This window comes from Mya arenaria, chromosome 3, assembly GCF_026914265.1.
Source record: "Mya arenaria isolate MELC-2E11 chromosome 3, ASM2691426v1".
Classification (NCBI taxonomy): domain Eukaryota; kingdom Metazoa; phylum Mollusca; class Bivalvia; order Myida; family Myidae; genus Mya; species Mya arenaria.
In genome coordinates, this window is record NC_069124.1 from 45382517 (window position 1) to 45399108 (window position 16592).

Below are 16592 nucleotides of genomic sequence, written 5' to 3' on the forward strand. Positions count from 1 at the left end.
AATTCATGCAAACATCACAAAGTCTCAAGACACATAAACAGATCCATTATTATACTATACTATAATACAACACATAATACTATGTGTCAGAGTTTAAGTATATTGAGCTAATAAATAGTTATTGTTAATTATTTGCATTAGATACAAAAGAAACTTCTGATACCCATGATGTCTAGCACAGATAATTGTGAAGCTGAACATGGTTAAAAGATAATTTTAAATAGATCATAAGGGGTCAGAACCCTCAAATGAATGGCATTCAACTGATTGAAAACTTATGAAGTCAATTATTCTTCGCCCTATGGGACGAAACTGATTTGGCAGTCAGAAAAGTCTATAGACAAGGAAATGGCCATAGGACAAAGTCTGTTGTTAAAACACTTTATCTACGGTATACTTGGATAAACAGTTTATTTGTATTATTTGATATAACTAAATTTTGCACCATAGCCCAAAGGACAAATATTACCTTTATCACATTGTACATTCAGTATGCCCACCTAGCAACAGCAAAAATGCTAAATACTCCTTTTGGACCAGTATATATGAAGAATATCATGTATTCATGAGTCATCAGGTTATATCTTATATAATCTTATATAATTTCTTCAGTATCTACCCGTTCACTATTAAAAAAAACAACATGGAAATATCTTGGAAATTATTGAATAATTGGATGTTGTCTTTCACAGTTGATTATGACAATGTAGTCAAACACGGATTCTTAATGATACCTCTTGTTATTTTTTAAAATATGTTTCAGGCTGAAGTTGAGAGGATGACATGGCTTCTATCCTTGGCCAAACAGCCTACACTAAAGATGATAGCCATCAGCAGGGAGGGGGGAATAAATATTGGCTCTTGAGTGTGACAGTGTGTACGTGAAATGATCTTTATCAATATCAACGCACAAACGAGCTTTGGAAGTTCATTTACAGAATGTACATGTTAAACTTAAGTCCAAATATTTTGATCTGAAATAAAATATATCAACTATGGGAAATATAATTTTTCGTTGCAAAGAACATAAACATTTCACAAGCTTGATAAGTAATATACTAGCTAAATAAAAAACATGTTGACATACTTCGAGCTATTAATTGTATGAATAGAATGTTTACACGGGGATTACACACAGCAAGCTTGATATTTTGCTTGCTTTTTCCATTAAAAGTTCTGTTAAAGAATCTGCAAAATTGTGTTATTTAAATTAAGGACAAACCCACAAAAGAAATTGTATTATACACAGTGAGTGATTAAAATGTATGAGTTGAATATTTAAAATAATTCTAATAAGATAGTTTTGAAGTTATGTTTTTAACATATTGCTAATGAATTACTTTTATATTGGGCATCGGGTAAAACATGTTCTTGATGGATTTGTAGTACGTCTTTGTTTTATTTTGGGGGGGATTGTGTGTCTCTCGTTTAGTGTCTGTTTTGCATAAGTATTGGTTAATGTTTTAGCTACTGTGAATGTCACTGTAGTTACTGTTAATTTAAGCATATTTATTCAATTCAAAAATATTCATATATAAGTGCAAAAATAATATAAAATGTGTCTAAATGGATTGGAAGAAACTATATTATAGCTTGTACGAGTTCCATTCGATTGGATTATCATACTGGTTTAGATCCTAAGTTCATGATGTTTCTTTGACAATTAGCCCCATGGCCTTAACATTTCCAAAAATGCATTGAATATATGGTAGTCATTTAAAGAGTCTACCCACCATTTAAGCGACAGTTTCACGAATCACCATTTATTGTGTTCAATCTGAATTCACATCAATTTTGAATCAATCGATCAATCAATTCAATTCTGCAAGAATGTATAAAGTGACATAATACACACACTTGCATTACTTGACTGCATCTTGTGAGAATCGTTTATGTCACATGTGCAATATTTAAGACATAATGTATAATGATCTTGTTTCATTCCGTTACCTGACGCGAGAAGGAGAGTACAATACTATGCATGTAATAGTTATATGACATGAATGCAAATCTTATTAATTAGGAATAGGCGGAGTGGGCGTAGCAATCGAGCCCTTCTTAAGCATTAGGATCTTAATTCAGGTCATCTTACTGACTTAGAATACAACCTCATTGGCTGACACATTGTCACCGACACGCAATATCTGATGCTGGGATCGTGTATCGGATGAGTGTCCGTGGGCGGACCTTTAAATACCCGCGAAAGTTGAAATGATTAAGCCTAGTACTTAATGATTGTCTATCTACAATTTTATTGGCTATTCGATACATGTACGACCATAAAAAAAGTACAAAATCATTTAATTTCCGCCACTCGAGACAAAGTCATCCTTCTTCGTATTAGTATAATTAAGCTTTTATTGACACTGCTGACTAAACTTATTTGTCCTCATGTTGTCATGTATGTATGACCTGAGTGTAATAAAGATATTTGTTGTTGTTGGCTACACATGTAGGTCGTACTCTAAACATGTCGGACCTTTTTGCGTTGCTATTGAACCCAGAGACAGTTGATATTCTAAGTGATGCAGTGTTTAGCTTAATTCAATTGGGCCGACCTATTGAAACAATTGAAAAAAAAGGCCGCAGTGAGGAGCACTCAGATATTTGAATTATTCTGAACTTAAACTATTTATGAGTAATTGTTATCCAGAATCAAATAAACGTCTGAAATCTCCCATATACTTTCTTGCCGTATGTAACATATACCCCCCCCCCAAGTTGGTCTTAACAACGTTACTTCGAATGACACCAGGCATCTCTTGAGTTTGGAAGCCAACGAACAAAATAAAAAAGGTTAATGTATTATATGAAACATTGCTTTTGCTACCTAGATTTACCTATCTAATATTGAATATGAGTGCGCCAAACCATTCCGATACGTATCCAGTCGTAATCGATGTACAATTATAGGAATAGACCCTTTGGTTATTTTTAGTACCTGCTTTAATTACCGATACACAAGAGAGAGATAACTTTCAACCCATACTGAAATACTTTAAAATCCCGAGTACCACATTTTTTGCCGAGCGGCTTGTGAGAGAGCTACTGGTGACATATGTTTAACGTATTACGGTATGACTCGGTCGGCGTTTGAACCCGAAAAAATATTTGCTACATAATATGAATTATGTTCTCCTTTTATAAATAAAGGTATAATTCTGTTCCGATAGTGTTCAATTCACGTTTGGATTACGGGGTTATTTGAAGTTACGAATTCGAATGTATCTTAACAGAATGGATTCCATTCCTGTAATAAAATTAAGTAAATTTGAGTAATCTCGTGGTATTTTTATCTGTTATCCAACCCAACCGTTCACTTATACATACAGCGTATTTAGATATGCGAGGTGTCAAGGTCTTATGATTGTCTATTATTCAAATTTGTGACGTCATGAATCTCGGGTCGAAAACAATATACAATAGTAATCCCATGTGTGCGCATTCTTCATTAAAACATTTGTAAATAGTAATTTATGACGCCAAACTTTGTCAGGGTTTACAACGTTGTTAAGGTCGTCGTCTTTATCTTTCAACTATTTACTACTCGGAAGTTTCATGGATACACAATCGGTTTTCAGTATTTTAAATCTGTTCCATAAACTTAACTGTTGCAGTTTTATTGAATGTTTTCAAATGTATAAGAGTCCGCCTTTAAAAGACAACAAAGATATCGTTAATTATTGTTATATATATATCATAGTTCTGAACAATTGGCCTAATGTGCTTATATTATTTTCAAAAAAATGTGTAATCCTATGTCACTTTGAGACAACAGTGCATGGCAGGACGGTCTATAAGCGAAAAGAAAGTATCAAAAATATCAAAATACCTTATTTTTCAAGGTTAATTTTTATTTAATGGTTAAGATGCTTGTAATGATATTTTAAAGTTGAATGTACCTTCCTGAAAAAAATATAATTTGTAGTCCTTATGTGCGTTGCTATGGCATCAGAAGGTTTTTTTAAAACTAAATATGTAATGCTAAAAAATACAAAAAGTAATTTTTCTTTCAGATTTTGGTATAAAGAACAAATGGCTTCAAAACTAAGAAATGTTGCAACAACATTATAAACTGTTGAGTTAACTCAACAGTTTATACTGTCTTGTCAGATTGGCCTTTCCGATGAATTCAGCCATGCTTAAAAATCCTATCTGGCATCTCCTATGTCTGATGAGACACGCGCAATAACGCGCCACTCTTTCTTTCGGTTATTGTATCACTTATGAAACACATTTTTGTGATTTCAATAAAGCGCAATAAAATATATAACTGTGCAAATCTTTTAATCAAAAAAGGAAATTAATAATCGTCAAAAACGGGATTTGACTTCAACGGTGATCTCAACTTACTTCGTTTCATGACATCAGTTAACAACGTAGCTCGAGCATTTTGGTGAAATGAACATACATGGTATATATTTATGTTTGCGACATGTTTCAAAGAAGGGGAGAAAATAATCGGAATATTTAATACATTTCTTAATCTATATTAAAAGTAATCATGTCGATTTTAATGTTTGAATTATAGCGCTAATAAAATGCATGTTATATGGTTTATTTAGCAATGATATCCATGTTCTGACTAGTTGCTCTCCGAGAATGATGAATGAAATACCGTAGTAAGTGTAAAAATGCAATGCAACCCTGCCGTTTTTATTGTAAAATAAAGTTCCATATTCGCAGCAATTACAGAGAGTGATCCGATTGTTTAAGTGCGGTGCGCGTATCAGTTGTTCGCCGAATTCATTCGTGATCAGGGATAGCCAACGGGGAAAGCAGTAGATTTCGAAAAGAAATTACTGAAAGCATGTGGATTTTTAAAGTGACACGCGTAATTAAACACAATACATATACATGTCTAACAAACATTGTTTTTGAGTGATAAACCTTTAACTAAATAATGAATTATGGAAAATATGTATTACTGATAAAAAAATGTAACTGTGCAATTTATAGCTAAAAACGCACAAATATTAAATGACTGGTGGGCCTTACGACGAGAGATTTACGGTGATCAACTTTCGTCTCATAAGGAAGAAATACTGTGTTTTCTGCACCTTTCTTTCAAATAACTTCACAAAAGCCATTCATTTTGATATTTATTCATCCTTTTCGGTAAATAAAAACATTTGTATTAATAGTAGGGTATCTTATTTGGGAGGAAGAGTGCATCTTTAAAGACGTTCGTACAAATATTTATAAATATAATATATTCAATATGTTTCTACAGGATTGATATCATTAATTGCTCTAAATTTGATAGCATTTAGTGTTTATAAATATTAGGTTTAAAGTGAATCAAATCATGTTTTGGACGAAAATAATGGATAGGGGCGACACCATTTAAATTATCAAACTTGTGCTAGAAAATCTACGTAGATATAATTTTAAAAGTTTGCGTATCTGTTGACCAACCTTTCCGAAATACTACAGTAATTAATTCTCTTTATGAGTAGTCGTTAGGAAACTTAAGTAATTGATTAACTTCCTGGTACTTTTAAAGATTTTAACTGTTTTTACATTGTTCTTTTGTACTTTGGAACAGTTTGCCAAATCATATTGTCACTATCCCCACCCCTGACACATTTAAGGTGGCTGTGGCATCCATTAAGCATTAGATAAGCAAGCAGTGTTTTTATCATTTTACCAGTTCACCAATCACTTTTTATCATGTTACCTAAATTGTGTTCTCTTTTATATCCTAGTTCTAACTTTTCTGATGTGATTTGCCTCATCAGTGTTTTATTTTTTCACTAACAAGCCGGCGCGCACCGTTCATTTCAGTAACACTCGGAAGAGGAGTTGACATTAACAGAGATAGATAGATAGATAGACAGACAGACAGACAGACAGACAGACAGACAGACAGACAGACAGACAGACAGACAGACAGACAGACAGACAGACAGACAGATAGATAGATAGATAGATAGAAGAAAAAGCATGAGATATCAGAAGATGTTAGTGAAAAACCCAAGCTCTTTTCGAATAGACCGCTTGGTTCTACAATGTGCCCGGTGTAAAGGTATTATTCGATCGGGGATTTAACCTTGCACTTTCCGCACCTGATGCAGATGTTCCACATTTTGCATGCACTAGGGTTTCGGGTCTGCCTTAAAGTGACACTTATTCAAAATCAATACACACACATGTATAACAAACATAAATTTTGCATTTATGGAAAATATTAATAACTGATAATAATATTGTAACCGAGTATTAAATAGTTGACAACGCAAAAAAAATATTATCATTAACGATTTATTGTGATCTACTATCATCTAATAAGGTAGAAATACTATGTTTTTGCGCTTTTCTTTCAAATTAAACTCGGTATCCTTCATAAGAACCATTGTTTTTGACAATTATTCATCCTCTTTGGTACAGTAAAACAATTATATTAAGTGTGGCAAGTCTTAGTGCATCTTTATTTTATGTTATATATGCGAGATTTAGATTTATAACTACGATATTATGATATGTCGTTCATGTTATTTAAAGCGTTGTATATGTTTGTTTGACATTGATTCATGTATCTTTGTTTAAAGTTTAAACTTCTTGGCGTGTGCATGTAGTTTCGATTTATCTATAAATATACTTTTTGTATAAACGATATAGATTTCAATGTGACAAAGTACTCGTATGGTCTGAGCTATCATCTTTTTTGTACTTGTTTAATAGTTGCCTGGCATTTGGCATTGTGCCATTATCAAATAATGTACATTACCAAGAAGCGTGTTTGCCTTGTGACCTTGTCCTCTTAGTTGTGAAATTGCATCATTCTATATACATATGTTACAGCATTTGTTTATCATAAAAATAATAGCTTTTATCGTTTTATATTTAAGTTTTATCGATTATAATATATGTTCCGTAAAGAACTTAGGGATTAATGATTAGATCCGGCTTATTTTAAAAATCTATAAATAGCACAACAACATTGAGGCAATATTATGGTGGAAACTTTGCATTATCATGACAGCAGTATTAGCCAACAGAATAAAACAATATTGGGTACGATTTACAGTACTATTCAGAGCATAGACCGTGTGGTTATTGCCAGTAGGTTAAAAACCTTTTATACATGTATCTGAATGTCGCTTGGTACCTTCTTGCATAACGCCGCGAATTACGTTTTTTTTCTAAAAATATAGTAATGTCCGCCCTCAAGCTTTAGTAAATGTGTTGTTTGTGGCGTCATGCGTCTCTAGTTTAGTGCCTGCTAGACACATGGTCATTGTGCCCCCAAGCGGTGAATTCTGAAATATGTTCGCTACTTTGTTCCTTAAGTTCCCATTGGTGTTCACCGTATATGTATTCAGTTCGTACAACAAATTTCTTCAAGGATGTATGCAGTGACACCAAGCATCCACCACCAGCCACCCACTCCAAATTTGCCATTTTACTCACAAATAAGATTTACCACAATTAATAATATTGTTTTAATATTCCAAAAAGGATGAATAAATGTCAAAAACAATGGTTCTCATGAAGGATACCGGGTTTAATTTTAAGGAAATGAGCATAAAACACGGTATTTCTACCGTATGAGACTTTAGCAGACCAAAGTCAATCTTTTAGCACTCACCAATCATTTGATATTATGCGCTTTCTGCTATTAAATTCACGTTAACACTCTTGTTATCAGTAATGTATGCAGTGACACCAAGCATCCACCACCAGCAACCCACTCCAAATTTGCCATTTTACTCACAAATAAGATTTACCACAATTAATAATATTGTTTTAATATTCCAAAAAGGATGAATAAATGTCAAAAACAATGGTTCTCATGAAGGATACCGGGTTTAATTTTAAGGAAATGAGCATAAAACACGGTATTTCTACCGTATGAGACTTTAGCAGACCAAAGTCAATCTTTTAGCACTCACCAATCATTTGATATTATGCGCTTTCTGCTATTAAATTCACGTTAACACTCTTGTTATCAGTAATTATAACTTTTTATGTTTATCAGTCAAAATTGATATTTGTTATACATATGGGAGTATTGATTTTGTATAAGAGTGTCAGTTTAACTTCATTCATCTATAGATGCCCGTGGTATATTAGAAATGCAGCATGATAAAATTTCCTCAAATCGTATTTTGAGTTTAGATTCTACAAAGAAATAACAGAACATTGAGAGTACCATACAACATTCCACTGACAACCATCTATATATGTATATATATCAAACATATCATATCTTAAGTGAATTGTTTTTTAATGTCTTGATATGATTCAAACACAATATTAATTGCTCTGTGAAGCACAGATGTAAACTTTTATTTATTTGCATATTTTCCAAATAATAAGTTTTGGTTATTATGTGACCCTGTTCAATTTATCTAATATACAATCAAATATCAGTAATCATTTGAAAATTAATTGTTCTTTTATAAATAGTTGTTATGCAGTTTATATACACGATTAACTTCCTTGACCTTTTAAATTGTTGACCTTTGTTTAAACTAGTCTTAATTTTAAACTCAACAATATTTTTTGTATTTGTATATTCCTATGTAATTTTGTTAATTGATTAGAAATGGCCTTATTTATGAATTGAATTTGTGTTTACTTTAGTTCCAGAAAAGGTAACATAATCAAATATTCAACATTTCCATCAAGTCCAATCATTATACTGGATACTATCTGATCTGTTTTGTGTTTAAACTATATTCATTTTTTTTTGTATATCTGATGAAAAGTCAATTGCCTGATTTAAATAACTGCCTCCATTTCAATGTACATTGGTATGCGTTTTTCTAGTTTCTTCCTCGTGTGGTCTCGTGTTTTAAAATGATCACAATCATTAAAAGACTTTTAAACGCTATTTAACCCATTCAACCGAGTCCTGATGTATTGACATTGTCGGTCTTGCAGTTTTTGCGACCATCTCTAATAACCCGTATTTATGCATGATGAACTTGTACCATTTTTGTTCAATGTGTCACATGTCACATGTCTCGACATGATTAAAACACAATATGGACCGATCTGAGAAGCACGGATATAAACATCTAGTGAACCAAATAGAATAATAGTTCTGACAATAGTCCCTATTACGTTCATCTAGGAATCAATCAAATACTAGAAACAATTATAACAAGACCGCCGCGAAGTGAGCGCCAAGTGTCCCCTTCCGGTTTAAAGCCTTGTGAAAAGGATGAACTTGCCTCAAGAGACTCTCCATACCCGTTAAACCTACCATATCACCCATGTCTACGTTTGACATATATGCCCTTTAACCACATACTGAGTTTCATGAAATAATGGAGTATAAAATAATGGTCTTTATTCATTGATTGAAGAAACTGTTCACTCTACGTCATTAAAAGGTTAAATGAAATACGTATACAATAATATATTTCCTGCACAAAATAATTTATCTATATTTACAACTCTATCTCCATTCTTTTAATAATATTCTAATTTTTATTTTCCTTTACAAAATCCATATCTATTTATGTCATTATACTACAGACATTACCGCTGCAAATCAGTTTTTGATAAATAAAGTATATACATGTATACGCATTACATTTTTCTGCATACTCAAGTTTAAAACATAACCTGATTATTCATTAAACATATAATAAAAAAATGAGACATATGAATGGACACATATGTATATTATTGACTCATCAGTACCATTAAATTGTTTAAAAATTAAAGAGATTTCATTTTTGTTACTATTAATTTTAAATGTATAACATTAGCCATTCATGATCTAACCACACGTATTGAGTTTCACTGATGTAAAACAGTGTTAAGCCACGCTTGACGTTCAACTAGTTAATAGGTTTATACAACTAGGTAGTAAACAATTCAATGCATGACCATGAACTTGATGAAAATGAATTTATATAGTGCATGTAGATTTTATTTGAGATGCAATTCTTCCAAATGTTAAGTATTTATAATATTAGATCATATGCAGAAAGATTAGTTTTTGAACTTGACAACCTAAAGGATGAGACTACTTACGATAATTTGTCATTATTATGATATTCAAATGTATATAGATAGTGTCCGAGGTTCTTTATTGTGTGATCAAAATACATTTTCATCAATATATACTAGAACGTATTATTACATGAGCTTTAACTATTTCATGAAATATCATACGTATATTAATATTGATATTTAAATAGATTTCATTACCTGTTTTTAATCTTTTCTCCAGTTGCCGTCTGCGTTTACTGATGTTTTGACATGATTGGACGGGGATAGTTGAAAACAATATGCGCATGCGTTAAAAATAAAACTGGCTGTAACTAGGAGATCAAATGTACAGATTATTGTTATAAACACAGATCGTCTGCTAATATTTTAACATTCATATATGTGTGAGTGTTTTCCAGTAAGTCGCACGAATTCCCAGCCAGTCAGTCATTAAAGTGTCTGGCCAGTTATTCAGTGACAAGTGCTTTAGCAAATGATCGACCTTTCTTGTGACAAACACATTTTTGACTAAATGGAAGTTAATTTTCTTAGAGATGAAAACTAATATACTAAAATTATTTATTACAAATGGTAGAACAATCTAATCACTATTGTAATTGTGTTACACTTAAAGATGCACTCTTTCTCCCAAATAAGATTGACCACAATTTATAATAATGTTTTAATATTCCAAAAAGGATGAATAAATGTCAAAAACAATGGTTCTAATGAAGAATAACCGGGTTTACTTTGAACCAAATGAACATTAAAAACGGTATAAGACTTTAGTAGACCACTTTTTGCGCTTTCTGCTATTAAATACACGGTTACACTCTTGGTATCAGTAATTACTTATTTCCATTAAGGCATTATTTATTAAGAAGTTAAATGCTCATCAGTCAAAATTGATATGTGGTTAACATGTGTATGTATTGATTTTGTAAAAGAGGGTCACTTTAGTTGCATTCATCTCTAGTTGACCGAGGTATGTTAGAAATGTGATAAAATTTCCTCATGTAGTATTTCGAGATTAGATTCAACAATGAAATAACAGATCATAGAGAGTACCACAGTACATTTCACTAATACTCATCTCTTTATAGATAGATATGTAAATACTAGTTGTAATATTACCAGTATTTTTAACATGTCTGTGTTATAAAAGATAAATATATATATATATATATCAAACATATCATATCTTAAGTGATTTGTTTAAATGTCGTCATATGGCTAAAACACAATATTGATTGCTCTGAAAAGCACATATATAAACTTTTATTTATTTTGATATTGATCCAGATAAATTAGTTATTATATGCCCTTTTTAATATTCAATTTATTTAATATACAATTAAATATTAGTAATCATCTGATATTTAATGCTTGTTTTATAAATAGTCGTTAAGCAGTCTATATACATTAACTTCCTTGACCTCTTGAATAGATTGTTAAAAATAGTGTCTTCATTTTAAACTCAAGTTTTTCCCTTCCATATTATTGTATTTATATGTAATTTTATGAATTATTTAGAACTGACTTCTTGCTTACTTACTTTCCAGATAAGGTAACATAATTAAATCTTTAACATGTATTTGAAGTTCAATCATTATACTGGATAGTATCTGATCTGTTTTGTATATAAATCATGTTCATATTTTTGTATATCTGATTAAAATTCAATTGTCTGATTTAAATATCGGACACATTTAAATATGCATTTGTATAAACTATCGTAATGATAAAGAGTTTATAGTTTTCTCCTTTTGTGGTCTAGTGTTTTAAACTGATCACATTGCCTGAATCCATTTTAAGACTCTATTAATCCATGTAAACCAAGTCACATTGTATTGATATTGTTGGTCTTCGTCATATGAGCTTTACATCAACTACCTTAATTGAACTGTCAGTTAACCCTTTCCCTCATGGTGGGACTTTAATCAAATGGACAACCAGTGCAGAGCCAGTTGAGCAAGAACATCTCTCCTACAGTCTTTTCAGAATCTACACTGTTGGCATGATATTCATAGGGTAGTTTTTAACCAAAAAGCAAACAGTGTAGATCCTGAAAAGACTGTATGACATATGTTTTTGCTGAATTGGGTATACACTGGTTGCAATTTGGAATAAAAGGCGTATCCATGGAGTAAAGGGTTAAAAGCATAAGTTCACTGGGTTTAGCCAGTTTTACAGAAATGCACCTCCAACTTGCCAAACTTCCATTCATATTTAGAAAAATGAACTTCTCAAAAGTAAAGATGACTTTATAGTGTTACTGAAATTAATACAATTTATTAAGTTATGTGTAGGAGTGATTGTTTTGATGACGTGCACAAAATTCTATGTCAATTAACATATCACAGTGTGATTGTACTTCACTATTGATTTCATGCTGACATAAATATTCCTCCATACATTGAAGTCAGGTTAGATAGCATGGATTTTAAGTATGTATGGTAGTATGTTCATGTGACACATTAGATTTTAACTGTTTATGAAACTACAAATACAGAATAAAATACTAGTAATGTTGCAAATAGTATTTCGGTGTTATCTTATATCATTTTCATATGTTTCTGATATTATTTTTAGAAAAAAACGTTCATAATTATGTCTATGATGAATGCAAAGGTATATGAAACCTAACTTATATAGACATTTAAATACTTATATAATGTCCCTGAACACAATAGTCCCAGCTAGAAGTGTATAAAAATAAATTGTAAGGATGTGTATTATATATATAGCATTTAGACAAAAAGGACTAAATTTGCAATTTTCAGATGCAATATCGGAGAATTTAAAATGAAAATGTTTATGTTGTTAACCTTCATCAGCTATTTTAAGATAACGTGCCAAATGGCTTTTTTCCAAACAAATCTAAGGACAACATTGTGAACATGGCAGGGATGTACCTGACCTTTGTAAAGCCACAGGTAAAACAATATTAAATGCATTAAGAGAAGGATACAAGTAAATATCGATGTATAAATTCACGGGTTAGTAGTACAATAAATTGTTCTTATGTGAATGAGTGATTCTTTTAATTATGTGCAAACGTTTTATGTCAAAACACGGTGTGGTTGATCTTGTACTTCAACCTTAATTTGATTCTGACATAAATATACATTCAAACATTGTAATCAAGTAAGATGATAATGATTTTAAGCATGAATGGAATTTATATGAAACCAGCATGTAAATATTGATAAATACGTTTATTAAAAATGCGTCATAGACGCTTTAACTGATTGTGGTCACACAGGTTCAGCTAGAATATTAAATGGAATAATACATTAAGAGAAAGATATTAGCAAAAATAAATGCATTAATTCAAAGGGTAGTAGTACAACATATGCACCTTATGTGTATAAGTGGTTGTTTTAGTTATGTGCAAATGTTTTATATCAAATCACGGTGTGGTTGACCTTGTACTTCAATCTTGATTTGATACTGACATAAATATACCTTCCAACAGTGTAGGCAAGTATAATACTAAAATGATAATGATTTTAAGAATGAATGGAAAACCAGCATGTAAATATTGAACAATATATTTATTGAAAATGTGGCATAGACGCTTTTAACTGATTGTGGTCATACAGGTTCAGCTGAAATTACTGGTGATGTAATATTTTATGCTGATATGTATGTTTCATTATTTAAGGAAAAACATGCATAATTTTGTCTCAGCTCAAAATTTAAACAATAGTTTATTTGATGATAAATGCATAATCGTGGTAAAGATTCTCAATATAAGGATCATTCCTTCCAAAATTACAAGTACGTCCGTTCGCTAGCCTTATTAGAAGGGTGTAGTCTGTTTATGACTTTGTGTGTCTCTTGTTTAGACTCTGTTAGATCCTTTTGCGATAGATACCTATGACAATTATTTATGCATTATGGACTTGTACCGATGATGTTTTATATGCCACATATTGTAGATAAAATCACTCCCCCTTATAAATAAATTATATCATATATAATATGAGTGGCCCACACTAGTTCTTTTTGATATATATATAACTTTCAATACTTTAATAAAAAATACAGACAGTTGAGAGTGCTTTAGTATAATTATGTAACTTATATAGTCATCTATCTAAATAGCAACATATCATATTTTCAGTTATTATTTTTTTTGTAAATGTCTCTGCATAATTAAAACACAATATAGAACGATCCGAGAAACACGGATATAAACACTTAGTTATTGGAATAGTGAACCAAATAGAATAGAAGTTCTTATATGTCCCTATTACGTTCATTTAGTAACCCATCAAATACTAGAAACAACCAGAGCAACGGACAAGGTCACTGTGACTTTGACCTTTGACACAAGGCCTCTAAAAACAATAGAGGCCATCTACTGGTAAGGCTCAACCTTAAAGCCAAGTTTGAGGGCCATGGGTGCAGGCATCGTCGTGTTATCACACGGACAATCTTTTTCCATTCAAGGTCACTGTGACCTTGACCTTTGGCCTAATGACCCAATAAAACAATAGTGGTCATCTACTAGTCAGGCCCAACCTCCAAGTGAAGTTTGAGGGCCATGGGTGAAGGCATTGTCAGGTTATCACACGGACAACATTTTACAAACCAAGGTTACTGTGACCTTTACCTTCGGTCCGATGACCCCCAAAAACAAAAGGGGTCATCTACTGGTCAGGCCCAACCTTCAAGTCAAGTATAAGGGCCATATGTGTAAGCATTGTCGAGTTATCACTCGGACAACCTTTTACCATTCAAAGTCACTGTGACCTTGAATTTTGGCCTGATGACCCCAAAAAACAATAGGGGTCATAAAGTGGTCAGGCCCAACTTCCTTACCAAGTTTAATGACTATAGGTCGAGGCATTGTTGAGTTCTTACTCGGACAAGCTTTAGAATTATTTCACCATTAACGGTCACTGTGACCTTGACCTTCAACACGATGATCCCTAAATGCAATAGGGGTCATCTACTGGTCAGGTCCAAACTTCAGGTCAAGTTTGATTACCATACGTCCAAAAATTGTTGAGTTATCACTCGGACAAGCTTTGGCCTACCGACGGACCGACCGACCGACCGACCGATCGACCAACCGACCTGCCGACCAACATGTGCAAAGCAATATATCCATCTTATTCGAAGGGGGGCATAATAATAAAATCCTTTTAATTCAATAGCCGTTTTGTAATTCTATATACATGATTTACTTCCTTGTCCTTTAAAACAAATGCACTTTGTTTTAACAGGTCACATTCTAAACTCATGTTTTTCCTGATTAACTTATGTATTTTTCCTATGTCTTTTTCATAAAAAGGTAAACATAATACGTGTACAATTTATTTTTGTTTGCATATATTTATTTATCTTTAATATTCTAAGAAAATTATTTACTTTTGTTTCAAATTTCCTATCTATTTTTGTTTTGCGACGTCATTACACTGTACAATACTGCTGCAACTAATTTCTACCCAACTAAAGTATATAGATACATATGCATTTTTTGGTTTAATCAAGTTTTATTCGCACCCATTTATTTATTTTTTGTAAATTTCTGCATCCATGTAAAGGGATCTAGTTTTAAAATAAACATGATTATTAATTAAATCTTTCATAAATTTTATGCATATGAATTAACTCATGTGTAAAATTATCAATGTTTGGATCTTTTTTACCAATAAAGGGTCTAAAAATTAGATATCACTTAAACTATTAATTTTAAATGTATAACATTCACACGTATCGAGTTTAACTGGTGTAAGACAGCGTTCGTTAAGCCACCCTTAACGTTTAACTAGTGTTTATACATCTATGTAGTAAACAATTCAATAAATGACCATGAACTTGATGAAAATGAATTTATTTATCACATGAAGATTTTATTTGAGATGCAATCATTCCAAATATTAAGTATTTATAATATTAGATCATATGCAGAAAAGCTAGTTTATGACCTTAATTACCTAGAGAATATGACTATTTAAGATAATTTGTCATTATTATGATCAGCAAATTTATATAGATAGTGTCCGATGTTCTTTATTGTGTGACCAAAATACATGTTCATTAATATATACTAGAACGTATTATTACATGAGCTTTAACTATTTCGAACTTAATTCGTATTTTTAATGTTTAAATAAATTTCACTACCTTCTTTTTCTTTTCCTCCAGTTGCCGTTCACTGCTGTTATGACACGAGGAGATGGAGAAAACTGAAAACGAAATGCGCATGCGTTTAGGCTCGTAGTGAAATTATTAAGAGAATTTGGTATATCAAATGTACAGAACATTGTCAGAAACACAGATCATCTGCCAATATTTTAATATTCATCTGTGTGTGGGTATTTTGAGTATCAAACAAATTCCCAGCCAGTCAGCCAAGACAATGTCTTGTCAGCTATTCAGTGGCAATCATTCAGCGAAGGATCGAGCTTTCTTGTTACAAACACATTTTGACTAAATGGAAGTTATTTTTAGAGATGAAAACTTATATACTAAAAACACTTATTACAAATGGTAGGTAAATATAATCACTATTGTAGTTGTGGTACACTTATATATGGAATTTTACTCCCAAATAAGATTTACCACAATAAATAATATTGTTTTAATATTCCAAAAAGTATGAATAAATGTAGAAAATAATGGTT

The 16592-nt window shown here is 31.7% G+C and overlaps 1 long non-coding RNA gene across 1 annotated transcript in view; it reads right to left on the bottom strand.

Annotated features, from left to right (window-relative positions):
* The window catches only part of LOC128226754 (uncharacterized), a 43160-nt gene that overhangs the window by 14451 nt on the left and 12117 nt on the right, over positions 1–16592 (bottom strand). Inside the window, exon 5 of the long non-coding RNA XR_008259724.1 lies at positions 16093–16154. This is a non-coding gene — a long non-coding RNA (uncharacterized LOC128226754). The remainder of the gene's footprint in view (positions 1–16092; positions 16155–16592) is intronic.